Below are 22660 nucleotides of genomic sequence, written 5' to 3'. Positions count from 1 at the left end.
CAGGTTACATCCTAGAACAGTGAATAATTCAGTGTCTCAATCGAGTGCATGACGGATTGGAACCCAGCCCATGTTCCTTTCCACTTCACTTCAGTCATTGCCAACAGACAACAAACTGCCTTATCATAATGGCAGTGAAATGATCAAGTATGAACACATGTAAATTTAGATGAAAGTAAGGATTGTTTGTGGCCTGCAGTGTTGAAGGCTTTATCATTTTTCCTGCTTGGAAATAAACAAAAGGATAATGTGAATGCACTGGCTGGAGCATAAAATATACAGGATATTCATATGTGTTCATGTCAGACTATTGATAGCACATTGAAGGTATATCCAAGGTAACAGGACACATTTTGTGTGTATGTGAGCGTATGTGTGTGTGTTAATGTGAGTCTGTGTGTATGTCTGTGTGCGTAATGGGGCAGGAAGAGGGGTGCTTCCTGGCTTCCTGTCGAGGGAAATAGCTAGGATGGCCAAACAGTGCAGAGAGAAGAGAGTGAATCAGGTTTCTCTATACTGAACACACTCAAAACGCATGACAGAACAGTTTCAGCCCTAAAACAGAGTCTCTGCTTAAACTGTTCACAATGAAATTTGTTTAATTTATGTTCTCGCAGTGTGCTATGAATCAGATGTTAATTTAGAGCAAAAACAAAAAATATATACTCAAGTTTAGTGTCAAAATCCAGTGCAATTAAAAATTGTCACCATATTTAATAAAATATAATTTATAAATCTCTTACAAACTATACTAAATGTAACATACAGTACAGTAAAGACATTTTAAAAAGTTACTTTTAAGCTCATTTTAAAAAGAAACTTTTTAAACTTTAGGAACTGACAGGAAATTAAAAAACAAAAGTATGGAAGCCTGTTTTTTTCACAATTGCGACTTTTTTTCTCACAACTGCGGGTTTGCATTTCGCAATATTGACTTTTTTTCTCAGAATTGTGAGATACAAACTTGCAATTGTGAGTTAAAAAGTCCATTTCTGAGGATAAAAAAAGACTGGTATATTTACAGAATTGCGAGTTTATATCTCACAATTCTGATTTTATTTCTCAGAATTGCAAGTTTATATCTTGCAATTTAGACTTTTTTAACTCACAAATGTGAGTTTATATCTCACAATTCTAAGAAAAAAGTCAGAATTGCGAGTTTGTATCACGCAATTCTGAGAACAAAAAGTCAGAATTGTGAGATAACAAGTCGCAATAACCTTTTTTTTTTTTTTACTTTTTATTTAGTGTCGGAAACAGAGATTATGCACTCATGCAAAAGAGATTAATGCTCTCATTAAAATTTTCACAATTTTTTTCTAAAAATCAAATTGAACATAATGTAAACATAAATGCATGATTATGTAAGGCTCTAAGACAGAATAAATGAAATCAATCAAACCTATTTCCTAAAATTGTTAATATTATAGATTATTAGATGATTTTATAGTCATTTTACATGAGATATTTAATAATTTACAGACGTTCTGTACAATGTTACAATTTTCTTTTCTTTTCTTTTCTTTTACAATGGCAATACATTAAAATGTGTCAAAATCCAGTGCATTTAAAATGGTTACCATATTTAATCAAACTTAAGTAATAAATATGTTACATACTATAATAAATTTAACATACAGTACAGTAAAGACATTTTGAAAAGTTAATTTTAAGCAACTTTTTAAAAATAAACTTTTTAAACTTTAGAAACGGCCAGGAAATTAAAAGACAAAATAGATGCTCTCATTAAAGTTCTGAATTTGTTTCTTTTAACAAAAATAGATCAAATTAAACATAATTTAAAAATGAATGCATGATTACTTAGGGCTGTAAGACAGAATAAATGTTTGAAATCAGTGTCCTCAAACCTATTACATAAAATGGTTCATCTTAAAAATGATTAGCTTGTTTATAGTTGTTTTACATTAGATATTTCATTTACAATTTTAACTTGTTTTTTTTTAAATAAGAATAAATGTTTGAAATCAATGTCCTTAAACCTATTACTTACAATTGTTAGTCTTCTAAATTATTTTATAGTCATTTTACATTAGATATTTAATAATTTACAGAAGTTCAAAATGATAAATGTTAAAAAGTATTTTTTCATATATATATATATATATATATATATATATATATATATATATATATATATATATATATATATATGGTAAAATGGTAAAAAATAAAATAAATAAATAAAATTAAACATAATTTAAACATAAATACATGATTATGTAAGGCTCTAAGACAGAATAAATGTTCGAAACCTATTACCTAAAATTGTTAATCTTATAAATTATTAGCAGATTTTATAGTGATTTTACATTAGATATTTAATAATTCACAGAAGTTCAAATGAAAAATGTTAAAACATTTATTTTCTATCTTTTTAACTATTGGATACAAATGTAATCAAACTTAAGTAATAAATATGTTACATACTATACTATGTGTTAATAAATTTAACATACAGCACAGTAAAGACATTTTGAAGTTATTTTTAAGAAAGTTTTAAAAAATAAACTTTTTAAACTTTAGAAACTGACAGGGAATTAAAAGTTCTCAATGTTTTTATTTATTTTTTGTACAAAACGTTTTTTCCAACATTAATAATGTTTATATGTTAAAACCATATTTAAAAAAATAAAAATAGATTAAACATAATTTAAACATAAATGCATGATTACGTAAGGCACTAAAACAGAATAAATGTTTGAAATCAATTTCCTCAAACCTATTACATAAAATGGTTAATCTTAAAATTGTTTAGCTTTTTTATAGCTGTTTAACATTAGATATGTCATTTACAATTTTAATTTATTGTTTTTTTTATAAAAATAAATGTTTGAAATCACTGTCCTCAAACCTATTACCTACATTTTTTTATCTTGTTAAAAAAAATGTTAAAAAATTATTTTCTTTTCTTTCTTTTTTTTTACAATGACTATGTGTCAAAATCCAGTGAAATTAAAAATTATTACCATATTTAATCAAACTTAAGTAATGAATATGTTACATACTATTATATATTAATAAATTTAACATACAGTATAGTAAGGACATTTTGAAAAGCTATTTTTAAGCAAGTTTTGAAAAATAAACTTTTTAAACGTAAGAAACTGACAGGAAATTAAAAGACAAAAGAGATGCTCTCATTAAAGTTTTCTTTTCTTTTTTTTTGCACAAAAAGTTTTTTTTTTATTATATTTAAAAAAGGAAATAAATAAACTAATTAAATTAAACATAATTTAAACATAAATGCATTATTATGTAAGGCTCTAAGACAGAATATATGTTTGAAATGAATGTCTTCAAAACTATTACTTAAAATTGTTAATCTTATAAATTATTAGCTGAGGTATTTAATAATTTACAAAATTCAAAATGAAAAGTGTTGAAAATATTATTTTTTTAATGACTATAAGTTATAATGTGTCAAAATTACATTACAGTAACGTTACATTACAGTAAGTTTTGTACAAAGTTTTTTAAAATTCTATTTAAAAATGAAAAGAAAAGAAAAAAATCTAATTAACCATAGTTTAAACATAAATCCTGCATATGTAAGGCTCTAAAGCAGAATAAATGTTTGAAATAAATGTCCTCAAACCTATTTATTAATATTTTACATTATTAGCTGATTTTATAGTAATTTTATATTAGATATTAAATAATTTAAAGAAGTTCAAAATGAAAATTATATGTATTTTTTTTTTTTTTTTTTTTACAATAACAAATAAGTTGCACAAGAATCATATTAGATCTTCATAAAGATCTGTTTCAACAATATTGGAGTGAACACATTTCCCACAATAATACATTTATAGCAATGACGTAAAATTACTCAAGTCCTTTTTTATCTTCTTCCATCTGTATGATGCAATAGCATGTATCCATCTCACTTTCTATCATAATGTGTGTGAGTGTGATGGGAACATTGACTGGTTTGCCTTTTTTCCCCAAGGCCTGCCACTGCCTCAGCCCATGGCGATCATACTGCCAGGGAGAGAGAAAGAGAATAAGAGAGAGAGAGAAAGAGAGAGAGAGGCAGTACTGGGCCATAGAAGGATCAATGTTAAATGGCCTGGTTAATGACCGGCACACATCTGACAAAGTCATTCATTTCTGCCGGCACTATGTATTCTGTGTGTGCGTGAACAGGAGGGATTTGCACTTAGTCTATGTGAAACAAAACATGAAAAAGAGAGGAAGAATTAGGAAATAAAAAGCAGAAAAAGAGACCCGGCTAGAAAAACAAATGAAAGCTCAATGGACTTCTGATGTTGGGGTTTGATAAATAGAGGAACCGAGAGTGTTTGTGTGAATGTGCGTGTGTGCTCTGTTATGACAGTGTTAGTGTAAAGATCACTTCCCATGTCAAAGCACCACTGCAGATGAAGCTGTACTATTGAGTTACAAAACACCCCTCACTCACGGCCCTGCCTCATCCAGATCACTTAAAGGGATAGTCCACATAAAATAAATGAATTTTCTGCCACCATTTACCTCGTTCCAAACCTGTGTTTTTAAAGACCATGCTCATCCTTCTTGAGATCTGAGGTTGTCATGTTTCAAAAGGATAAATAAAAATAGTGTTGGGGAAAATTACATTTCATTCATTACTCCATAAAAAGTAACTAATTTTGTTATGGAAAGCAATGCATTACGTTACTTTTGCAATACATTTGTCACCTGGGCTGGACTTGCTTGTTTGTTTTTTATTAACCAAAAAAAACCCCAAAGTTTTATTTTTGGCAACTGTAAAGGCTCTTTCACACCAAAAGTGAAATTATTCAGCCTCTGGCTAAAGGAAGTGCCTCTGCACCTCACTAATTTCTCTCAACATGGGGTAAGGAGAGGTGTTAATGAATGAATGGAAAAACAAAGTTGAAGAGGTAACTCAGATATTTGTTGTAAATTTAGAAGTAGTGTGTTACTTTGATTACGTAACTTGTGTTACTTGTAATGTGTGACCCCGAACACTGAAAAAAGCACAATCAAAATATTATAAACATGAATATAACACTATTCACCTTATTATGCAATGCTGAAGACTGATTCGTCATAAGCTGCTATAAGTAAATAACTAGAAAAATAACATGCAAATAAATGCAGTACTCAGTAAAACTATTACTGTCATGACATCTCTAGGATGATTTAAGCATAGATATGACAATGTTAATGTATTTGGTCTTGACGGAATAAATCTGCTACGTTGCTGAATTGCTGCCGATGTTGGTTATTTCTGCTGCTGCTGGAAAGCAAATACAGGTACTTGCTACTGCCAGTACATACTGTGAGTGCTTAAGTGAGTATTTAAGACATACTGCTGTTGCACAAATAGTATATATAATAACCGGTAGCAGACCTATACAGGTGGAGCTGGGGAAGGTAAAGGGTTTCAGAGGAACTCTCAAAGTGCGCTGTGAAATGTAACATTTATTTGTAAAGCAGAATGCTTATTGGCTGCATATGCAATATGAACCAATCACCCTGTGTCAAGTAATTTAACGCTGTGGATAACATCAGTTTGCATTAATGACCCATCAGCCTGCACCATCTAGAGTTTCATGACAGAAATTGGCATTTGTGCCACAAACCAGTGTTTCTGAAAGTAAAGTAAAATAATATGACAGCAAATAACAGTTTGCAATATGAAGCAACAATGACTGTTTTTGTACATCTAAAATAACTAAAAGTGACTGACACCTAAAGACTTGCATTTTCAAAAAAAAAAAAAATCCTTGTTTAGAATCACCTGTCGCACGTGCTCACTAGGTTTTGTGAAGTTTTGAGTTTTCCTTTAGGCTTTATAGGATTTTGGGTACATTTGGACAGGCCCCTTTTCTAAACTACCCTGTTATAGCTTAAGGTTTTGGGGAAAACTTTTTTTTTAATAATTATTGACATATGAGTCCAGAGAATTGTACTGAAGTGTTTTTTCTTAGTTTTTTTACATCAACATTTAACAAACAATTTATTTGACACCAGTGGTTCTAGAGGCAAAGTTGTCCATAATGAGGAGTTCTATAATATGATACGAATATTGCGTGTATGTGCGAAACAGACCTTTGGGGCCATGAGTCAAAAAAGCCCCTACCGAGTTTCGTTCCGATCGGCCTCCATTAACCTTGTCTAATAGGTGCTCAAACTTCATCGGCCAATGGCGGCCATGTTTTTTGAGATACGCAAATGTCCTTATAGACAGCTGTGGCACTCTGGACCAAGACCAAGACATTTTCATGTTGATAGGACAAATGGTTACAAAGTTATAGCCATTTTTATGTTTTTTCCCTTTCAGCTCAGCTATTTTTGTGATCTCAGGTTGAACTCTTACATAAGTGTTCTGAGTTTGGCAAAGATATCTCATTCCATTCAGGAATTATAGGCATTTTACTAAAAGTGGCCCTACCCCTTTCAAACGTTTTGGTGTCCCTTTGCGATGGTGAGTCAAATTTTTTTTTGATTATTATTGATATTCCTCTCCAGAGAATTTTTCTGCTTGGATCTGATTGAGCGAAAAAAAAAAAAAAAAAAAAGAAAGAAAGAAATAGTTTGCAAAAGTAGTTTTTCCCAAAAATCTAAAATACTTGAAAATTTTGCAGCTCACAGTTGAATCTGACGTATCCCTTCAGTCCGATTGGGGCAAGCCTTGGTGACATTGTCGGCGGTGTGAGTACTACCATCACTCCAAAATTCAAGTCTCTACAACTTACGGTTTGGTCTGCACGATTATTTTTATGTGGAGGTTGCTGATCTTTGGCCATTCTATCAATTACAATAGGCGCTACACGCTTGAACCCCTAATAAATAAATAAATAAACATTAGAAATGTTAGCTGTTATTTACTAAAAATCATCGACTCTAGCTGTCATTGGCTTTTTTTTTTGAGAGGGTTCATGGGAGAAGTAGTGATGTGCGATTTGTGAATGAATGCTTTTTTGAATTTTTTTCAGTAAACTGCCTGACTAATTCACAGAACAAGTTGGTTATTAAATTCAATTCAATCAGAGTAGTTAACAGCTTAAAAAAGAGTGCAAGAGTCATATGAACCACTTCTATGTTACATTTGCAGTATCTCTGCATCCTTTTAGAGGCTTGAAACCCATATTTGTTGAAGCTAAATGGTATAGAGTGATGGGTACAGAATTCAAAATGTGTCCTCTTGTGTTCCACAGAAAGAAGTCATGCAGTTTTCGGATGGCATGAAGGTAAGTAAATAATGATTTTTGCCTGAACTGTGCCTTTAAACTAAACCCCAGAAAGCAGAGTGAGCCATTCATGCAGGTTCCTTGAAGTATCATTTTTAAAGCGGCCTTAACCCCACACACTCAAGCAGAGCTTATTCTTCCAAACAACTAGTCAAGCCCTCTCATCCTCCTGCTCTGTACCACTGAGCTACGTAAACACCACCATCTGTATCTGATCAGAATTAATGCCCACCCCCCTCGGTTCTCTCCATCTTTCCCCGCTGCCCCTCTCGCAGCCTGGTCCCATACACACATGGAGATACTTACAAATCATCACCCCATTACATGGACATGGGCGAAGATGTGAACACACACACACACACACACACACACACACACACACACACACACACACACACACACACACACACACACACATGTTGGGTTTACATGTTTTATGGGGACATTCCATAGGCATAATGGTTTTCATACTGTACAAACCGTACTTTCTATCGCCCTACACCTACCCTACACCTAAACCTAGCCCTCACAGGAGATTGTGCATACGTTTACTTCATCAAAAAAACTCATTGTGCATGATTTATAAGCCTGTTTCCTCATGGGGACCTGAGAAATGTCCCCACAAGGTCAAAATCTACTGGTATTCCTATCCATGTGTGTCCCCACAACGTGATGAATACCAGGTACACACACACACACACACACACACATCTACAACCCATCAAAACACACCCCAAACTCCTCTCGCAACACACAAACACACATCCCCTGTCCCCCCTTCGCACCACGTAATTGTCGCTAATAGTTTGGGGGTGAAGTATCCATATTCCATTAAGTGAACGGAGCTCTCTGATTGGCCGAGCCACCGGCCCCTCGGAATAGCCAAGCTGGCCGCCAGCCAGAGGCTCATTTCCTGCCGTCCTGAGAGCCTCCAGCCGCTCCCGCTGCAAATGCACTTCCTGACTATGTATAAAATTTTTATTAATGGCCAGGAGTGCATCAGCAAAGGCTCAGCGAAGGAGAAAGAGAGAGAGAGGATGACAGAGATGGATGGAGTGAGGGAAAAGACAGCATTAAGTATGATTGAGCTCTGATAGAGGGAGGGAAGAAGAAGGAGAGTTTCCAGAATGCCCTTTTAAGAACATCTTTAAGACAGTGCAGACCTGCCGTAAGTGTCTGTTCGTTGTCTCATAAACAGATGAAGAGAAAACAGAGGAAGAAATGGGAAGATAAAATGAAAGACAAGACTTGATGAACGAGAATGAGAGAAAACACTTCAAGACACCAGAATGGCCTAATAAATACTCTGTTTGGGGTCCAAATGGTTTAAAGTGTCAACATTTAGGGGTACTTTAGACTGTAGATGGGCTACAAAACCTATGTATATAGACTGAAAGGAGGCTGAGAGAGCATGTGGAAAGATAACACAAATAAAAGCAGTTGCTCACCTTTCCCCTGGAGAGGTCAGGAGGCTTATGGCCGGAGATGGAGAGGCAAGAGAAGATGGAAAGGAAATGTCTAGCCAGGCCCCGTCAAAACCACGACTTGATGGACAAGCACATTTCTTAAGAAACTCCAACAGCACAGAGGAAGAAAGGTCAAGTGGCTGAGGGAAAGTGGCAGCCAATGGAAGAAGACGGAGATACTTGCCCGTCCCAGAGAGGTCTCAGTGTCAGGAGAGTTTGTGTATGTGAGGGCCTAGGGTCAAGGGGGACACCACTGACCCTTGACAGGAGCCCTAGTTATAGGAGCAAGGGGGTCAACAGGTCAAATGAAGTAGATACACTGAGACCTTAAAGAAATAGCTCATGCAAACATGAAAACTCCATCATTGTTTACTAGGGCCAGGTATTGATACAAATTTCATGAGTCAAAGATCTCAATTAAATTTGATTAATTTGGAAATACAGTCAAACCCAAATTTATTTAGACATCTTTAACATTTCTCACATTATACAGTTTCTTCACTATATTTTAGAAAATTGTAGAAAATGGTTTAGAAAATGTTAATAAAATATGACAAGAACTCAGATTTAAACTGTGTCAAAATAAATTCATCTTGATAATCACACGTGAATTTAGAAGCCATAGAAGAAGTCAAAGTTGAAGAAAAAAATAAATAAAACGAAGCAGAAGCCATAGAAGTAAAAGTAGAAGCAAAAAAAAAACTAAAAAGCAGAAGCCATAGAAGTCGAAGAAGTTGAATTTAAAGAAAAAAAATTAAGAAGCAGAAGCCATAGAAGTCAAAGAAAAAAAAGTCTAAGAAGCAGAAGCCATTGAAATCAAAGAAGTAGAAGCCAAAGAAAAAAAAGGTCGAAGAAGCAGAAGTTATAGAACAAATCGAAGTAGAAGTTGAAGAAAAAAAAGGTAGAAGAAGCAGAAGCCATAGAAGTCAAAGAAGTAGAATTCAAAGAAAAAAAATTTAAGCAGAAGCCAATGAAGTCAAAGAAGTAGAAGTCGAAGAAAAAAACGAAGAAGCAGAAGTTATAGATAAGTCAAAGAAGTCATAGATGTCGAAGTAGTAGTCAAAGAAAAAGTCGAAGAAGCAGAAGCCATAGAAAAAGTTGAAGAAGTCGTAGTTGAAGAAAAAGTCGAAGAAGCAGAAGCCATAGAAGTCGAAGAAGTCGTAGTCGAAGGAAAAGTTGAAGAAGCAGAATCCATAGAAGTCGAAGAAGTGGTAGTCGAAGAAAAAGTCGAAGAAGCAGAAGCCATAGAAGTCGAAGAAGTAGAAGTTGAAGAACAAAAACGAAGAAGCAGAAGTTATAGATAAGTCAAAGAAGTCATAGAAGATGTCGAAGTAGTAGTCAAAGAAAAAGTCGAAGAAGCAGAAGCCATAGAAGAAGTTGAAGAAGTCGTAGTTGAAGAAAAAGTCGAAGAAGCAGAAGCCATAGAAGTCGAAGAAGTCGTAGTCGAAGGAAAAGTTGAAGAAGCAGAATCCATAGAAGTCGAAGAAGTGGTAGTCGAAGAAAAAGTTGAAAAAGCAGAAGCCATAGAAGAAGTTGTAGTCGAAGAAAAAGTCAAAGAAGCAGAAACCATAGAAGTCGAAGTAGAAGTCGAAGAAAAAGTCGAAGAAGCAGAAGCCATACAAGAAGTTGAAGAAAAAAAATGAAGCAGAGGCCATAGAAGTCAAAGAAAAAAAACAAAGAAGCAGAAGTTATAGAAGAAATCGAAATAGAAGTCGAAGAAAAAGTCGGAGAAGCAGAAGCCATAGAAGATGTCAAAGAAAAAAAGTTAAAAAAACAGAAGCCATAGAAGTCAAAGAAGTAGAAGTCGAAGAAAAAAAATGAAGAAGCAGAAGTTATAGTCGAAGTCGAAGTCATAGAAGAAGTCACAGAAGTAGACTTTTAATTCAGACACCTTCAAAATTGCTCACGTTATCACAGTTTATTCGCTATAGTTTAGAAAATGGTAATAAAATATGACAAGAACTCAAGAGTTAAACTGTGCTAGAACAAATTCATCTTGATAATGTCAGATAATTAGAAAGGTAGAAAACATGGTCAGGTCAAAGTGTCAAATAAAATTTTTGGTCCTAAATTTTTATCAGTTTTAGTGGTAGTCCGCTGTATGAAGAATTTTGGGGTTTACTTTTTTTTTTTTTCTTTTTTTTTTTGCTACCCTCACTTACATAAATGAACTACAGTGTCTTGCACCCACAAGTAAAAAAATAACAAAAATTATATCTGGTGTCATTTTTGGTTTGACTGTATATCCAATACAGTACAGCATCAGTTTTTCTTAAGGGAGAAAGAAACTCTCAGTTGGCTGTAAATTGTATTGGGAAACCACTTAGTTGAAAAAAATAAAATAAAAAATAAGCATTCTTTTAAAATGAGTACTTATTATGGAAATATAAGAATGTGAAGGGTGAAGAAAATGTAATGTTAAAATGATTTAATCACATTCAATTAATTTCACAAAATAGTCTTTTTTTCCATTACATGAAAAAATGATAACTAGCTACATTTCAGTAAATTGTTCTGTATCTTTCAACATACGCTCTAATGTTCATTGATGTTTATTTCAACTGCTAGTAGTATAGAGGGAGATATTCATTTCAATGCAATGCAAGTTTTGTTTATGTGTCAATTGAAAAAGCATAGGCTTAAATGATTGGGATTTAAGAATTGATATCAAAATAATGAATAATTAAAATCAATTTATCATTATTGCAAACCCAGCTCTATTGTTTACACACCCTCATGTTGTTTTAAACCTACTTTAAATGCTTTCTTCCATAGAGCACAGTATATTATATTAGACAGAATGTACAAGCTACTCTTTTTCATATACAAATAGCGACAAAGATACTATAAAAAATACATTTTGTATGAGTAATTAATCACCAGCATTTGGCATCACTGACATCAAACCTAGCATCATGTTTTTAAAACAGTGTGAACATTCTTCAAAACGTTTAAATATTTGATTGATTGTGCTAGCTACTTGTTGAGAAAATCTACCAAAAGAGGTCAAACTGTACAACTCAACCCTTTCAGATCAGTCTGTTTTTAGCCATAATACAGTACCAAACATAAATTTACATGAAAAAATTATTGCTTATGTATTAAGTTTTTATATTTGAAGCAATGTTAAAATGTTTAAAAAACATAAAAGCTGATGAGACTTTCATGTGATATAGTTTTAATAAATTATGCATTAATAAACAATATAGTTTGCAGTTATTAATATTGCAGCCTTTTTCCTTGTTGATAGTCAGTATTAAAAAGCACATTCATATACATTGGACCAAATCCAGAGTGGCAAATTCATTTTCAGCAATCCGACTAGCCAAAAACATATAGAATATTGAAAAATGATTGCTCCTTTTCACTCATAATTGTATCAAGTGACCACCCACTGACATCGTGTGACAAGAGGCTGGCCAGTGGTTGCCAGCTCCAGCTGCAAACAGTGTAGAATAAAGCTATTAATATATGCTGATGTGACAATGGAAAATGATGTTGGTGATGGGATCAGTCATTCCGCAGAGGAAGCTGAGGGTGTTCTGCTGACATGATATGCGATTATGAATATTAATTATTGAAGTGCAGCAAGAAGTGAGGAAATATGAACCTGGGGCGGAAGCACTTCTGTCTGAATCAGTCTCTCTCACTGCTGAGTGTAGAGTGGACAGGGCCTAATAGCACATCCACAAAAACTTACTCAAAGCTTTTGCTACTGACACTGTTGAACAGTGTCTTGATGCCCTTAGCTCACCCCAAAAATCATCATCTATCTATCTATCTATCTATCTATCTATCTATCTATCTATCTATCTATCTATCTATCTATCTATCTATCTATCTATCTATCTATCTATCTATCTATCTACAGTATGTCACAAAAGTGAGTACACCCCTCACATTTCAGCAACCATTTTAGTATATCTTCTCAAGGGACAATACTATAGAAATGAAACTTGGATATATTTTAGAGTAGTCAATGTGCAGCTTGTTTAGCAGTATAGATTTATTGTCTCCTGATAATTACTCAACATACAGCCATTATTGTCAAAATAGCTGGCAACAAAAGTGAGTACACCGTAAGTGAACTTGCTCAAAGTGTCAATATATTGTGTTAGCACCATTGTTATCTGGCACTGCCTTTATTATCCTGGGCATGGAATTGACCAGAGCTGCACAGGTTGTTGCTGGGATCCTCTTTCACTCCTCACAGAGCTGCTGGACATTATGCACATGGTGCTTCTCCACCTTACGCTTGAGGATGCCCCACAGGTGATTAATAGAGTTCAGGTCTGGAGACATACTTGGCCACCCCATCACCTTTACCTTCAGCTTCCTCAGCAAGACAGTTGTCATCTTGGTGGTGTGTTTGGGATCATTATCATGTTGGAAAACTGTTGTTCGGCCTAGTTTCTGGAGGGAAGGCATCATGTTCTGCTTCAGAATGTACAGTACATAATGGAATCCAAGTTTCCCTCAATGAACTGCAGCTCCTCAGTACCAGCAGCACTCATGCAGCCCCAGACCATGATGCTACCACCACCAAGGCCTGTTCAGAATGGAACCCATCTTGGAAAACCTCTGTATGACCCTGACCACTGTAGTGTAACTCAGTTTTAGGGTGTTACTGAACCTCCAATAGCCTTGGCCATCTTTGTGGAGAGCAACAATTCTAATTCTCAAATCCCTACGCTGCGTCCTGGTGGACACTTTGGGAACTGCCTCCAGCGGGACCGGTTCTGAAGCAAGCTATAGAACAATGACAATGAACGTGACATTGGCCAGCGCCAGCCTATGACATCATTAACAAGGCGCCAAACAGTATAAAACGGGCGCCTGTGAATACGTCAACCATCTTTTTGTCTTCAGAGAGTCTTTGTTCTAAGCGAGTGAGTACAAACAATGCCTAGAGAAAAACTATTTAGGAAGTGTGCGGATCCGTGTCGGAGAAATCTGACACCTGATACAACCTCTGTGTGATGTGTTTGGGTGAAGAGCATGCGCGCTTTGTGCTTGAGGGTATAGAGTGCGTTCATTGTGAGAGTTTCTCTCTTAAGAAACTCCGCTCTCGTTTGTCCTTTTTCTCGAGGGAATTGGGACATTCATTGTTATGGACCCCGCGGCTGCCCACTTGGATTTGCAGTGGAAGCACGCGTGGGAAGAGGCTGCTCATGGCAGATTAGATGAGCGGTTTCTTCCTGGTCATAACAGACCAGCTCCCGTGAGCCTCCCATTCCTTCCCGATCTGCATAATGAGATCGAGAAGGCATGGGATAAACCATATTCGGCCCGCATTCACAGATATCTGCATACTAATTATGCTGATATCGAGGGAATGCATGGGCACGGATATGCGACGATGCCCCCCATTGAGGAGACGTTAGCAAACTATCTCTCAGCGGGGTGACATCGACGCTGAGGGCTCCGGCCCTGCCATCCAAGCCTTTGAAAGAAACATATCGGCTGAATGGCAGGGCATACACGGCAGTTGGTCAGGCTGGTGCTGCTCTGCACACGGTGGCAGTGTTGCAGGCGTACCAGGCTGATCTACTGAAAGATCTAGATCGGGGTCTGGGGCTTTCCCCGGAGGAAGTGGCTGAGTTGCGCCGCACCACAGATCTGTCTCTGATGGCCACCAGGCAGACAGCGACTGCAGTGGGCAGGCCCATGGCAGCTTTGGTGGCCACAGAGAGACATCTGTGGGTGAACCTGGCTGACATCGGGGAGAAAGAGAAGTGCTTTCTCCTCGATGCGCCGGTTTCGCCTTCCGAATTGTTCGGCACATCCGTCGAGACGGTGGTCGAGAAATTCAGGGAGGTGAAGGCGCGCTCAGCGGCTTTCAGGTAGTTTATACCTCGCCGGTCTACGCCCCCACCCGAACGCAGGGGAACGTCTTGGTCTACGGGCCAGAGGCAGGGCCAGGCGACTAGTGTGGCCACTCGAGGCCCTCCCCCTGGGAGGAGTCTGTCTCAGAGGAGACGTGATGCGTGACAGAGGAGAGGGGATCTGAGGGAAACGATCCAGCGCAGGCGTGGCGGCAGGCCTGGAGCGGGTACCTAGGGTCTCCTCTCCTTTTTTTCCCTCACGTTCTTTCGGCTGCCTGCCTCCTTCCCCCTCGCAAGACTCTGGGGCTGGGCCGATGATGAGATTGATAAACTCAGTCTGATGGCCCGGTACATGAACTGAATAATAAAACATTTATGTTATATGTTGTATATGTATGTATTTTTTGTCTACCAGCTCCGCTTAGGTTAGACTTTAGCTAGGCTCTGTCTGAGCCGTTATTGTCCCTAGCGTAGAGTGTAGTTGGTCTCCCCTTGTCTGTGAGTTAGTGTTTGAGACTTCCACTCTTTATAACCCGAAAAAGGGGGTTAAGCGTTGTCAGGCTTCCTCTCACTCTGAGAGTTATCCTCTGAAGCCTCCGCTATTTTAGAGCTCGGCCTAGACATCATTATACGTACATATACTTATGTTAAAGAGCAACCCGGGGTTGATTGTTGTAGACTTCCTCTTGTTTTGAGTCTTTATTGAAGCCGCGCTCCCCAGGGCTTTGCTTTTAGTAAATAAAAATTAGGCCCCACTGTGAGTATTTGCTACTTCTAGCATAATGTAATCAGGCCTCCTCTCATTGAGAGTTGTTCTGCTGTAACCTTCACCTCACTTAAGGTTCGCTTTTAGGCCGTTTTCTCATAGTTCCATCTTCAGCAGTTCTAGTAGTAGCTTGTAGGCTCTTCTCAGCCTCGCTAATTACTTTATGCGTAAGAATGAGTGTAGTCAGGTCTTCCCTTGGTTAGAAAACCCTGTGTTAGACCTCCACTCATCATAGTCTATTAAGAACTTTCTGTATACGCTAGAAGCTCTGTTCAGATGGTATCCTTAGTATGCAGGCTTTCTTTTAAGTCTCGCTAACTACTCTGGGGCTTAGTGTAGTTAGGTCTCCCCTCATTTTTAGTGAGTGTGCTGTTTATACCTCCACTCCTAGATTTCCTGCCACGGTAGAGCGATGTCAGGCCTCTTCGAGTTTGAGAATCACTCTGCTGAAGCCTCCGCTCTCCGAAACTCCACTGAGGCGGTTTATTTTTGCTGAGCATAATTAACTGCCTCTAGGTGTCGAGTGTAGTCAGGTCCCTTCCCTTTGAGTATTTGTACACATACAAGTGAGACCTCCACTCTTAGGAGTTTCCCCTTTCAGAGCAAGTTGGTCGGAGTGTTGTTAGGCCTCCTCTCGATTTAGAGAGTCTTTCTGCTGAAGCCTCCACTCTTAAGTGCTGCTGAATAGGTCTCCTCTCGCCTGAGAGTCGTTATGCTGAGACCTTTTTGCTCTCACAGTCTTTCTTACAGCCTAGACTGAGAGCTGTTAGACTTATTTCTCGTCTACATAGCTCCACTCAGGTAGTAAATGTAGGCTCTTCACTAACTGCTTTTAGTGTTGAGTGTAGCTAGGTCTCCTCTCACTTGAGAGTCGTTTTAGAGACCTCCACTCGTGAGAGCTCTCCACCTAGGATTGAGTGTCGTCAGGCTTCCTCTCGTTTCAGAGAGTCTTTCTGCTGAAGCCTCCACTCTCCATAAGCTCCGCTTCTAGTACATAGGTCTACTGTGAGCACTGCTACCGTCATGAGATATTAATATGGTGTTGGCCCACGCTGAGCTTGGGCACCCCCTCAAATCCACTTTCAGTGGTAAGTGCACAAGCGAGTCTCTAAGCACTTCCTAAAATCCACATGGTGGTGATTTCCCTCCAAGTGTTGGGTTCTTCTCTGAAAACCTATACGGTATGGGTTACGCAGTTCCTTCGTTCCCATCCTCGAGTTGGTCATAACCTTGGTTTTCCCAACTCCATTCTCGGTAGCACTGTGTATTCAGGTCTCCTCTCTGTCCGAGAGTCGTTGTGCTAATACCTTCACTCTTAAGAGCTCATTTTAGACCCATTCTCACAATGTAAAAGCTGGTAGGCCCTGTTGAGGTCTCGCTAACTATTCTTGGTATTGTGCTAAAGCCCGTCTGCCAAGGTTGAGTGTTGTTAGGCTTTTTCTCTCTTTAGAGATTCATTCCATGAAGGCTCCACTCTACAGAGCCCTTCATGTAGACTCTTATGTGAGTTTGGTACTTCCTAGCGTTGAGTGTAGTCTCCCCTCAACCGAGGGTCATCATGCTGAGACCTCCACTCTTTAGAGCTTTTCCATTTGGATCGAGCGTTGCCAGGCTCCCTCTCGTTTGAGTGTTTCTGTTGAAGCCTCCGCTCTCCAGAAATTCAGGCCTTTTGTGAGCAATCTGCTACCATTGTAAACACAGGTTCCCACGCTGAGCTTGGGCACCTCTTCAAATCCACGATAAGTGGTGAGTACTCAAGCAAGCCTTTGAGCACTCCCTAAAACCCACATGAGTGGTAAGTAGGCCTGCAGCGATGCGTCGATGACGTCGACGACTCGGTTCTAAAAAAAACGTAGACGTCAAATCCAGAAGTCGACACATCACGCCCACTCACCAGACGCATGTGGGCGACCAAAACAAAGCAGCATGGATAACAAAACTCCGTCCACTTCTCAGGTTCAGCAGCCTGCACTCCCAAGCAATACATGTCATCAGAAACAGGGCTCGACATTAACGCTTGTCCGCTTGTCTGGGACAAGTGGATTTTGTGAATGGGCAAGTGTGACTGAAAATGGACAGTATCAAGTATCAAGCTCGTGCAGCCTATCTGACTCACGGAAATTTTAAACTAATAGGCGCAACAGCATACACAAAGAAACAAACATACTGCGGTAGAAAAAAAAGATAAATATTGTATAACATATTATATAGGTAAGCAACATTACGATTGCAAACGTGACATTGATTTTATACAACAGTAGTTCAATAAACTAGTATTTAATATTAACTAATATTAACTGACTTACATTTTTAGACACATCACTGACTGTTTTTGTTAACGAAATAAGCAGCAGAACAGTCGCAAATCTGACAAACACACAGCGGTGTTTCATGCAAAGTCTTTGAGCACTCCTTCAAATCCACATGAGTGGTAAGTGCAAGCGAGTCTTTAAGCACTTCCTGAAATTCACGTTAGTGGTAAAGTTCCCCCCGAGTGTTGGGTTCTTTCCTGAAAACCTATTCGGTGTGGGTTAAGCAGTCCCTTCGTTCCCATCTTCGGATTGGTTCTAAAAACCTCTGGTTTTTCCAACTCTAATCCAGGTAACACTGTTACTAGGATTGAGTGTCGCTAGGCTCCCTCTCGTTTAGAGAGTCTTCTTGCTGAAGCCTCCACTCTCCAGAGCTCTGCTTTCAGCATGTGAGCTCTTCTGTGTGTTACTTCCAAGCGTTGAGTGTAGCTAGGTCTCCCCTCACCTGAGGGTTATCATTCTGAGACCTCCACTCCTTAGAGCTCTCCAAAAGCTCCGCTTCCAGGCTTACTACCGCCTAAGATAGTAATATGGTGATCCCTCGCTATGCTCTGGGCACCTCTTCAAACCCACATTAGTGGTGAGTAGTACTCATGCAAAGTCTTTGAGCACTCCTTCAAATCCACATGAGTGGTAAGTGCAAGCGAGTCTTTAAGCACTTCCTGAAATCCACGTTAGTGATAATGTTCCCCCGAGTGTTGGGTTCTTTCCTGAAAACCTATACGGTGTGGGTTACGCAGTCCCTTCGTTCCCATCTTTGGTTTGGTTCTAAAAACCTCTGGTTTTTCCAACTCTAATCCAGGTAACACTGTTACTAGGACTGAGTGTCGCTAGGCTCCCTCTCGTTTAGAGAGTCTTCTTGCTGAAGCCTCCACTCTCCAGAGACTCCACGCAGGTAGTTCTGTTGTGTAGGCTGTTGAGCCTCACTGATTACCTCCAGTGTTGAGTGTAGCTAGGTCATGAGACCTCCATTCTTAGAGTTGTTTCCTGCAAGCACAGAGTGTTGCCAGGCTTCCTCTCGTTTTGAGAGTCATTCTGCTGAAGCCTCCGCTCTTCAGAACTCCACTTATTATGAAGGCTTAGTTGTAAGCTTCATTACTTTCTGTGGCATTGAGTGTAGTTAGATCTTCTCTCGCTTAGAAGGCCTCCACTCTTGAGAGTTCCGTGCTTGGGTAGCCGAGCTAGCTATGACGCGACGAAGCTCTGACCTGACCTGTGAGGTTGAGCTCAGGCTCTGGCCCAAGCGATTTTCGCTGGAAGCAGGGGTGATGTTCCTTCTTGACTCCTCAATCAGTCAGTTGATCACTTATCCCTCAGCATGGCGCCGTTGGTATAGACGTTCGCAAAGTGTCCACCAGGACACAGCGTAGAGTTCCCTCCGGAAGGGAACGTCTAAGGTTACGTATGTAACCCTGGTTCCCTGAGGACAAAAAGATGGTTGATGTATTCACAGGCGCCTGTTTTATACTGTTTGGCGCCTTGTTAATGATGTCATAGGCTGGCGCCGGCCAATGTCAAGTTCATTGTCGTTGTTCTATAGCTTGCTTCAGAACCGGTCCTGCTGGAGGCAGTTCCCAAAGTGTCCACCAGGACGCAGCGTCTCGTTCCCTGTCCTCAGGGAACCAGGGTTACATACGTAACCATAGATGTTCTTTGTCATGAGGTGCCATGTTGAACAGCCAGTGGTCAGTATGAAAGAATTGTACTTAAAGCACCTAATTTGAATTGCTGTAATACAAGATACACAACTTTATTTGGTCCTGTCAAGCAGATAAAAACAAAAACATGATGAATAGGACATGTGGCTTTGCATGGTTAAACAATATACTGCTGTTATCACTTAGGGTGTACTCACTTTTGAAACAATTTAGTAACTCACCCAAATTTATTCCATGCTTCAAAACCAAATTATTGTGTCAGTGACTTGGCCAATGTGTCATTCCACAAAATCTGTGCCTTTTCCACTTTCAAAACTTGAAAAATAAAAAGTTTAATCAATATTTTTTAAATATCCATGAAATGAAGACACCTTAAAATGACAAGAAATTGTATTGTGCCTTCTCAGGCTATGTAATTATTATTTTATGACTATTTTTCTACCTCATGTTTTGGTGTTTTTGTCAATCCTGTTACTGACATAAGCGTTATTAGATACTATAGTTTAATTAGAACTCATATGCCACTGAACGATATAGGCATTAGGTCAATAATATACCAAGGATGACGTTTAAAATGTTTGAATTTTACAAAGACAATCTTTAAAAACAATCAATGTCATCCCTGTTACCCACACCCTAAGTAAAAGTTTTGACGATTTCAAACAAATTTGCTAACAGTCAAGTTCACAAAAGCACATATTGTCCACTTTGAAAGGATTTTACTTGTAGATATTAATTATATTAAATGTAAGAAATAAGTGTTTAAATTTACATTTTAAAATTGACATTGTATGATGGTTCCCTCTCAGTCAAGCCTCATAAATGATCAAAAATAGAACATTATAGAGGAGTGAGAGAAACATGCTTATGTATTAAAGTGTTGGAATCCTGGTTGAGAGATGATGTAACCTCCTAGAAATTATGTTACTTGAACGTACATTATTATACAAGGGTTTTTGATGAGGGTAACAGGGCTGACATGAAATCAGGGCACACCAAAAAAATATAAATTTTTTAATAGAAAAAAATGCTTACAAATGAGACTATATTTAGAACAATATGTTGTATACAATTTTATATTTGTTATATGCAATATATTCAACTTTGTGTTGACAGCTTTCTATACTACACAAGAATGTCAATTTTGTCTATGTATCACACTGAGCATTTTAAATATAGATTTTAACAGTAGGTAAAAAAGTATTGGTAAGACCTTATTCTAAATCCTTAATCCTACCAAATTCTTAAACTTAACAACTACTTTACTAAGTATTAATATGCAGTAATTAGGAGTATACTGAGGCAAAAGTCTAACTAATTTATGTAGTTATCTATTATTTATTTGAAAGAATTAAAAGAACAGTTTCAAGTCTATCCTTGTATCATTACCTTGTAGAGATATATGATTTAATAAGTAATTAGTAATAATATAAATACTTTTTGTACTGTAAATAAATGTACTGTACAAATATAAATGTATACATTACTGCTGTAGCTGCTGCTGTTTAGGGTTGTGACATTCCTCCAAAAAAAAAAAAAAAAAAAAAATAGTGATTGTACTGAGCAAACTCTATATATTATATATATATATATATATATATATATATTATATATTATATATATATATATATGCTTCCAAACTTGATTGCCAAAATTGTGATTCCTACAATTACAATGGCAAATACAGTTGGAAAGAAGGAGAACATTTCTGGTAAATGTCTGGAAAATTTCCAAAAATTCCCTTTGCAACCCTAATGGCAAGCCATTTGCCAGCTTAGCAGACATTACAACCATTCCATGTCAGACAGTTACAGAATATACTCATATTACTCAGATTTTGATATTTGATCGTTTTGCATTTGATGGCTCGCATGATGAAATAATGTTTACAAGTTGTGAAGAGTTCACAATTTCAGTGAAAATCTACTTATCAGTTTTGATCAACAGCCATATGCTGTCACAGTCTGGCTGGGTTGAGGAGTGGAGATGGAGGAGAACTGGAGTAAATGAATAAATAAAGTTTATTAAACAAAACACTGAAAATGATAACAAACAAACAAAAACCGGGAGCAAGAAATGAGCATATGTAACATTAACAACGGACAGCAGGGAGTGATTAGACACAGACTTAAATACAGAGAAACAGGGGCGTGGTAACAAACGAGATAACAAGATGACGAGGGGGAAATACAAATAAGGGCAAGACAAAACCAACTAAGACTAAACCAAAAGGGGGAGACAAGGACTAAACCATAAGGACTAGAAACAGAGGGGGAAAACACTGGGAGAACAGAACAAAACAGAGGCATAATCCTGACATTAACGGTCACTGGAGGGCTGGGCGGAACCAGCGGAGAATCAGGGAGGCTGGGCGGAACCAGCGGAGACTCAGGGAGGCTGGGCGGAACCAGCGGAGACTCTGACTTGGCGGTAGCCATCTTGGGTGCAGATTCAGGCTTGGCGGCCATCTTGGCCGGGGACTCAGGAACAACGGCCATCTTGGCCAGGGATTCAGGCTTGGCGGCCATCTTGGCTGGGAACTCAGGAACGGTGGCCATCTTGGCCGGGAACTCAGGAACGGTGGCCATCTTGGCCAGGGATTCAGGCTTGGCGGCCATCTTGGCCGGGAACTCAGGAACGTCGGCCCTCTTGGCCGGGGACTCAGGCTTGGCGGCCATCTTGGCCGGGAACTCAGGAACGGCGGCCATCTTGGCCAGGGATTCAGGCTTGGCGGCCATCTTGCTTGCAGACTCTGGCGTGGCAGCCATCTTGCTTGCAGACTCTGGCGTGGCAGCCATCTTGCTTGCAGACTCTGGCGTGGCAGCCATCTTGCTTGCAGACTTTAGCGTGGCAGCCATCTTGCTTACAGATTCTGGCGTGGCAGCCATCTTGCTTGTAGACTCTGGCATGGCGGCCATCTTGTGAACTGGCGTGTCGGCCATTTTGCGAGCTGACGCTGGCCTGGCGGCTAACGGGCTTGAGCGTGGAGAGGAAGCCGGCAGGCTTGAGCGCTGGGCCGCATCGGGCTGAGGACCGCGGTGGAGCTCTGGAGGATGACTGGGGATTTGGGACTGGGCTGGCGGCTCGAGCCGTTGACACGGTATGTGGAGGTTCTCGGCTGAGGGCAGGCTGGTGCGTTGCGCCGTGTTTGGGAGGGGACTGGAAGATGAGACCTTCTCGGACTAGGAACTTCTTCTATTTCAAAATCAGATCCATTTAAATAGAGAATGAGATTGATTAGCTTGATCAAGGAAAAACTACAAGCGGGGAGATCGCAGCGAACCGTCTCATCATCCAGCCCCAAAACAAACACAACGCAGATGGCAGCTTCGTGCCAGCCTACCTGGTGGGAGAGCTCGATAAATTCTTCCACATACCGTTCCAACTCCCGACCGCCTTGCCGCAGTCCCCTCAAAGCA

This window comes from Garra rufa, chromosome 19 (assembly GCF_049309525.1).
Source record: "Garra rufa chromosome 19, GarRuf1.0, whole genome shotgun sequence".
In the NCBI taxonomy this organism is placed as follows: Eukaryota; Metazoa; Chordata; class Actinopteri; order Cypriniformes; family Cyprinidae; genus Garra; species Garra rufa.
Note: the sequence above shows the minus strand (reverse complement) of the source record.